Source organism: Conger conger, chromosome 11 (genome assembly GCF_963514075.1).
Source record: "Conger conger chromosome 11, fConCon1.1, whole genome shotgun sequence".
In the NCBI taxonomy this organism is placed as follows: Eukaryota; Metazoa; Chordata; class Actinopteri; order Anguilliformes; family Congridae; genus Conger; species Conger conger.
The window spans coordinates 10,369,735-10,378,107 of NC_083770.1; positions in this window are offsets into that span (position 1 = coordinate 10,369,735).

Below are 8,373 nucleotides of genomic sequence, written 5' to 3' on the forward strand. Positions count from 1 at the left end.
ATTAGCGCTCCCCAAATAGAGCACAAAGACTTTAGCGACGCTGCCTGTTTTAGCCACACAAGCTAATTATGCCACCTGTAGCCTGTGAGGGGAACTCTTCGAAAGTGCCGTTCTGTATATCACACCTCCTGTGTGTGACACACTTCTTATATATTACACTCCCTTTATATGACACATTTGTATGTCTCACTTCCTGTATGTAACAAACTTCCTTTATATAATACTTCCTGTATAAATTATACTTCCTGTATATAACACACTCCCTCTAGATCACACATCTCGTATATATATTAAACTTCCTGTATAATGTTGTGTAACACATTTTCCGTATATCACACTTCCTGTATATTACTCTTCCTGCATATCACACTTCCTTATAATACGGTTCCTGTATATTACGCACTTCCTGTATATCATGTTTTGCACTGACATTGACAGCAGTCAGATTAAATGCGCCCGTTAACCGCACTACACACGTTACTGCACTCATTATTGTTTACGTACGGCTGGACCTTTGGATTCTGAGCATGTGCCAGCCGTGAGTGTAAACTGGTGGGGGAAACCAAGTCCATCACCCAGTGGGTATCTCTCTTCCTGCTTCTCCACCCATAGTCTCTAGTGAGTTTGTACGAACTATGGCTTTAAACCGGGCCCAGGGTACGTGTGTAGTAGATCCGGGCCTTTGCTCAACACTCACTGAAGGTTGTGAAACAGTGCTGATTGGAGCTAATCCTGGATTGGACAGAGATGAGGTTGTGTTAATTAAGGTCATGGAATCCGGGGGCAGGGTGGTGACCTCATCATGCCAGATCACCTGGTGGTGTTTGATAACTTGCTGGTCAGGAGGTTTTCTGCCGGAGGGGGGATGTATGGCTCCCAGCTCTCCGTTGTGGGTTACCCTACTGCTTTGCTTAACCCAGCTGTAAGCCTGTCTCAACCACAACAGCTGAGCTAGATAGATAGATACAGTAGATAGATAGATAAATAAATAGATACATAGATATACTATGTAGTGCTTTTCTTACACTCAAAATGTTTTACAGTGATGAGGGTGAACTCTCAACCACCACCAATGCGCAGCACCCACCTGGGTGATGCAACGGCAGCCATTTTGTGCCTGAACTCTTACCACAGTAGTGTGACTCCCTCTCCGTTCCCCTCTCTATGTCGTTCACACTTCATCAAAGTGCCACTAGGCTTCAGACTTGCTATCTGTACAGGCCTCCCAGTGTACTGGAGTTGGCGGGGGGTTAGGGGGTGGGGGGTGTTAGGGGTGAGGGGAGAGGGGCGTTGGGGGTGGTGATGGGGGGGTGGAGGGGCAGGCTGTCAGCAGCCTCTCCAAACTCCTGTCAGCACCTCCCAGGCTCTGGGACATTTGCACGGCACACAACATAAAGCAATGACACAGAAAATAGTGATAACAATTTACAGCCATTAAACTGACAGGAAAGACGAATTACAGTCAGATTGTACAATAACCCCAACAGTATCAAGCACGAGAACATAACAAAACATCAACAGTGTTGGATAATGTTGGAATAATATAGTAGGAGGGAAGTAGGTTGTGTTGTTGGAGGGATTACTGTTAAAAGGGGAAGGGAATTTAAATCTACTAGTGATCCTTATTGGATATTCATGCATTATAAAGAGGTTGTACAATTCCCTTCTGCCTGATCTCTCATGAGTGTTCTCTCTCTCCCTCTCTCTCACTCTCTCCCTTTCCCTCTCTCTCCCCTCTCTCTCACTCTCTCCCCCTCCCTCTCTCGCTCTCTCCCTCTCTCTCCCTTTCTCCCCTCTCTCTCCCTCCCTCTCTCCCTCTCTCCCTCTCTCTCCCTTTCTCTCTCCCCTCTCTCTCCCTCCCTCTCTCCCTCTCTCTCACTCTCTCCCTCTCCCTCTTTCTCTCCCCTCTCTCTCTCGTTCTGTCCCTCTCTCTCCCTTTCTCTCTCGCCTCTCTCTCTTTCTCTCTCTCCCTCCCTCTCTCCTTCTCTCTCACTCTCTCCCCCTCCCTCTCTCCCCTCTCTCTCTCATTCTCTCCTTCTCTCTCACTCTCTCTCCGCCTCTCTCTTTCTCTCTCTCTCCCTCCTTCCCTCCCTCCCTCCCTCTCTCTCTCTCCCTCCTTCCCTCCCTCTCTCCCTCTCTCTCTCTCTCTCAGTCTTTCACACGAGGTACTGTCTCTCCGGTGCCTCTGAGTTGTGTTTGTAATCATAACCATGTAATTACCCATGAATAGCTGCTTTATAACACAGAAAAACAACCCCTGTGATTTAATGGCAAACTGGCAGCTGCGCTGAAATTCAGGCCCAGCTCTCCAGGATCTCCAGAGGTATATATTTTACATCTTTTAGTGTCATTTAAAAATATTATTTTTATTTTAACACCGTGTCAGTCTGACAGGAGGTCGGGCTGGAAGCTCTCTGGGTATAAATTGCGCTCATGTGGTGTAACTGGCTGGAACCGAGGCCAATTTGCCAAACACGTCAGACGCAGAAAAAAAAGCAATCGCTCTTTCAAGATGAAAACGTTTCTGATGTCTTTAGAGCGAGGCTCCTTTCCCCTGCGTCTCCGAGTCAGGTGACAGGCATGCTAATCAAGCCCTGATTTTTTTTTTCATTCCCGGAATTAGACGCGTGACCCCCGTGCCGGCCCTGGGATTGGCCGTCCCGTAGGCCAATAGGAGGAGCCTCGGCAGGCACGTAATGCGTTTTCACAGAGAATTACGGCCTTAAAGAAGCATGAGAAAGCCTAGTGAAATCAGCCTGATTATCGTGCGGGACCAGGGGGTTTCATAATCTGCATGAAATTAATCCAGTCCAATATTTCACTACCGCTGAGCCTGCCAAGGTCTGAGCCTCGCTGAGCGGGGCCCGGGCGGAGGATCTTAAATCTCCCCGGCTCCGCTGCTGCGCGCAGGCCTGGGGTGGAAACGGGTTCGCCTCGGAAGCCCCAGGCATATTTCCTTTTCTTTTTCTTCTCTAAAATGTATTGTTTGTCCTGAGCGTCTCCAAAACCTGCAGATTTCTCACGTACTCCTGTCAGTGCAGTTGTAACTGTGTACCCGGTGAAAGCAACCGGCAGCCGTTGATAAAGTTTGAGTTTTCTTTTTCGGTGTTAGAGTAGGAGATCGCAAACTCAACCCAACGCCTGTGTGTACCTTCAGGTGTTTGGTGTCTCCCCCAGAGTCTCGTATGAGTGCTATGGAAACATCATCGACTGTATGTGGTGCTGTTCATACGGGCTGCTACGCAATCCCAGCATGCTCTCTGGTGAGTGAGATTGGCTCATCCAGGTGAAAGACAGCTGGAGTCCCCGCACTCTCTTCCCACCTCAGTCAGCTCTCGGTTCACCCACCTGGAAAACTACCGGTCAGATTTTTACATAACGCTGTACCAGGCCCACCTCTTTTTCTGTCTCTTTCTCTCTCTTTATCTCACACATACACACACACATACACTCTCCTTCTCTCTCTCTCTCTCTCTCGATCACATACACTCTCCTTCTCTCTCTCACTCTCCCACTCTCTCTCTTTCTCTCACACACACACACACACTCTCCTTCTCTCTCTCTCTCTCTCGATCACATACACTCTCCTTCTCACTCTCACTCTCCCACTCTCTCTCTCTTTCTCTCACACATACACACACACATACACTCTCCTTCTCTCTCTCTCTATCACATACACTCCTTCTCACTCTCTCTCTCACATACACTCTCTCACACACACACAGACACTATCCTTCTCTCTCTCTCTCTCTTTCTCAGACCTGCTGTTTATTTACTTCTCTGTTCTTCCTCTCAAATCTGGAATGAAAAAACAAATCTCTCCCTCTCTTTTAATAGCTGAAAAGCACTAATCTGATTGCAAACACACACACACACTCACACACACACACACACACACACACACACACTCAGCCCTGATCCCCATCCTGAGGCCCCTCTTTATTGATTAAATGAATCAGCAACTCAGCGAAAGAGAGGTTTCGCCTGCCCTTTGGTGCAGCTGATCTAATGTGAGCTGATGGATTTGGTGGGACGCAGCAGAATTAAAGCACAAGCCTCTTTGGCCGGAGTGTTTAATAACCGGACACAAGCTCCTTACGCCCGCTGCAGTCTCCACTCCTCACCCCGAGCTCCCGGAATGTTCATGCGCTGTGAAAATAATCTCTCCCACTTTCCACATAAATAACGCCCAGCATCTCTGAGCGCATTACTGAACACGGGCGGAGAGAGGGAGAGAGAGGGCGAGAGAGAGAGAGAGAGAGGGAAGGAGAGAGAGAGATAGAGAGAGAGGGAGAGAGAGAGATAGAGAGAGTGGAAGAGAGAGGGAGAGAGATAGAGATAGAGAGGGAGAGAGAGGGAGAGAGATAGAGATAGAGAGGAAGAGAGAGGGAGAGAGATAGAGATAGAGAGGGAGAGAGAGGGAGAGAGATAGAGATAGAGAGGGAGAGAGGGAAGGAGAAAGAGGGAGAGGTCCCAATACTATTTGTGTTTGTGTTTGTGAGTGTGCTCCAAGGGATGCGTGCCCAATGGGTGCGTGCCCATTTGTGTGGGTGTGTGTGTGTGTATCCACCTGTGCATGTGTGCGTGTGCGTGTGCGTGTGTGTGCGCACGTGTGTGTATGCGCCTGTGCATGTGTGTGGGTGTGTGTGTGCATGTATGTCTGTGCGTGCCTCTGTGTGTGTATGCGTGTGTGTAATGGTTCCCCTATCCCTGTGTGTGTGTGTGTGTGTGTGTACACTCCTGTGCATGTGTGTGTGTGCATGCGTGTATGTATGTCTGTGTGTGCGTGTGTGTGTGTGTCTGTGTGTGTGTGTGTGTGTGTGTCTGTGTGTGTGTGTGTGTGTGTGTGTGTGTGTGTCTGTGTGTGTGTGTGTGTGTGTGTGTGTGTACGCGCCTGCGCCCGTGTGTGTGTGTGTGTGCGCGTACGTGTGTGTGAATGAGATGCCTGCCCTTGGTCTGTACTTGGTGGTTGGCTGATCAGGGCTCTTATATGCGATTCTCTCCCCAGCGGGCCAGCTTCTCTGCTCTAACATCCCCTGACTCATCTGTGAGGGTGAGTGAATTATGTTCACATAATTACACCAGTCATTTCCTCTTCTGTGAGTATAGTCCCTCATGTGTAATGGCTCCATCCTTGCGTGTGTGTGTGTGTGTGTGTGTGTGTGTGCATGAGTGTGTGTGTGTGCCTGTGTGTAATGGTTCCCCTATCCCTGTGTGTGTGTGTGTATGTGTGTGTGTGTGTGTGTGTGTGTGCATGTGTGTATGTGTGTGTGTAATGGTTCCCATATCCCTATCCCTATGTCTGTGTGTGTGTATCATATTAGTACACATTCACATAGTAACACTGAACTTAGTATTAACATTTACCCTGGACAATAATTTAAGTGTTTTTGGACATTATTTTATTTTATTTCTTTATTTATTTATTTTTTATTCCCAATTTGGGGAATTTTTCTCCCAATTTGGTAGCCAATTGTACCCTATCTAATCCAATTAGTGTTAGCTGGGGATACACTGCTTATGACCCCATCCCTTCGGCGGCCCAGAGGGAGAACAGCACGCCTTCTTCAAGCCGTCTCGTCTCACAGCCTGCGACCGTGATTCCGAGGCGCATCGCGGTGCATGCAGGCGGCGATCCCCACTAGTCCCTGCTGAGTCCCTGCTGAGTCCCTGCTGAGTCCCTGCTGAGTCCCTCCCTTGGAGCAGCGAGCCAATTATGCCGCTCCATGAAAGCCGGCCGAACTCAGCTTTTGACAGGACCGGGAATCGAACCCCGGTCCTCGGTGTGCAACTGTAACAAACTGATGCCTCAAGGTCTGTTACTTTAGCTGTGCGCCACCGTGGCCCTGAACATTATTTTACACATCATTATGTAACAACATTCAGTTGGAAATACATTTATAACATGAGTGATTATAATGAGAGCAGACTCACACGGGCAGTATTTCACAGGGAGAGTGAGACTCTGGCTAAAGTCCAGCCATCTTAGAAGAGAAGGATGGGCACGCCTGGAGCATTTGCTGTGTGGTGTGTAGGCTGGAGTGTGCATGGCACAGGATGCAGTGTATAGTGTGTAGCACACAGTGTAGGGTGTAGTGTGCATGGCACAGGATGCAGTGTATAGTGTGTAGCACACAGAGTGTAGGGTGTAGTGTGCATGGCACAGGATGCAGTGTATAGTGTGTAGCACACAGAGTGTAGGGTGTAGTGTGCATGGCACAGGATGCAGTGTATAGTGTGTAGCACACAGAGTGTAGGGTGTAGTGTGCATGGCACAGGATGTAGTGTATAGTGGGTAGTGCACAGTGTGTATGGTGCACTGTGTATGGTACTGTGTGTAGTGAATAGTGTGTAGTGCACAGAGTATAGGGTTCAGCATGTAGGGCATATGGCATATTGTATTATGTGGAGAACAGGGTGTAGTGTGTAGTGTGTTGTTTTTATGGCATAGGATCTAATATTTGAGGTACAGGGTATTGTATAGAGGGAACAGGTTATAGTGTGTTGACCACATTATGTAGCATGTAATGTATAGTGTGGTGTGTAGGGCACAGAGGATACTGCATAGTTTGTAGGGCACAGGGTACAGCGTACAGGTTCTAGTGTGTAGAGTGTAATTTATGCTTTGTTGGGGCTTTGTGTCACAGTTTGCCTTGATAGGGTGTGTCCTCTCCTCACCTCTAAAAGCTGGGGAATCATTGAACTCTGAACCTCTCATTACAGAAGTAAATACAGAATGAGTGACAGGGGTTGGGACTGACAGCCTTTTTAAGTTTGCATTGGAGATTCATCCTAGATTGGTTGCGGGTTCAGGCAAGTCAAGTTCAGTCAAGTTTCTGTCTGGATTCAGTCTGGTTTCAGCCGGTTTTCAATTGAGAATATTTCCCCCTTTAATAAGGACACCTTACTTGCTTGAGATTCCCTATTTATTTTATTATATATCTGCTTATGTAAGCCTGAAACCAGCCATGATATCTCAGAAAACAGCTCTTTCCCATGACTGTCACATAAGATAATCTCTGGTTATTGTACTTCCCATTAAAAGTCTGGATTTTTACACTGAGACAGCTGCTGTTAACAGAGAACCACCGCACAGGACCTGACATTGAACCTGCAACCTCCTGGATAACTGACACTGTTCCCGCACTGAAGAACAGACACTGCTCATGCACTGGATAATTCACACTGCTCCTATACTGGATAACTGACACAGTTTTTGCACTGGATAACTGACACTGTTGGGTTTTGTTTTTGTTTGTTTTTTGCACGACATAACGGACACTGCTCCTGCACTGGATAATGGACACTGCTCTTGCACTGGATAACGGACACTGCTCTTGCACTGGATAATGGACACTGCTCTTGCACTGGATAGCTGACACTGCTCCTGCACTGGATAGCTGACACTGCTCTTGCACTGAATAACGGACACTGCTCCTGCACTGGATAGCTGACACTGCTCTTGCACTGAATAACGGACACTGCTCCTGCACTGGATAATGGACACTGCTCTTGCACTGGATAGCTGACACTGCTCCTGCACTGGATAATGGACACTGCTCTTGCACTGAATACCGGACACTGCCCTTGCACTGAATAATGGACACTGCTCTTGCACTGGATAATGGACACTGCTCCTGCACTGGATAGCTGACACTGCTCTTGCACTGAATAACGGACACTGCTCCTGCACTGGATAATGGACACTGCTCTTGCACTGAATACCGGACACTGCTCTTGCACTGAATAACGGACACTGCTCTTGCACTGGATAATGGACACTGCTCTTGCACTGGATAACGGACACGGTTCCTGCACTGAATAACGGACACTGCTCTTGCACTGGATAACTGACACTGCTCCTGCACTGGTTACAGGACAGACACATGGACTCTCTGCCCTGTGGTAACCCCACATCACGCCCTCAGGAACGACCGCACTCTCCAAACACTTAAAACAGTATTCCTCTGTCCCTGTTCCTGCTCTGGGTCTTTCATAAATAATTTGTCTGAACTTCGGGATATTGCCCATGCGGACCGCAAAAGGCCACAGAGTGTTTACACTTTCAGAATGCTTTTGAAACGGATGAATTCAAATAATGTTGACTTCTTACAATGGATCTTTTGTAGTGATTAGAATATGCAGTGCGCACACAAACAAATACACACACACACACATACACAAAAATATGTTTTGTTCTTTTGTGCTTAAGGACTGAATGCACAGTATTGCACAGAGAAAGAACAGAAGAAGAAGAATACATTGGCAGTTATTCTCTTCCACTCCATTCTCTCTTCCTCTCCCCGAGTTCCTGCCAGTGGGTGTGTATAAAACACACCATTTAATATTCCCTTTTATCAGCTGCCTTTCAAA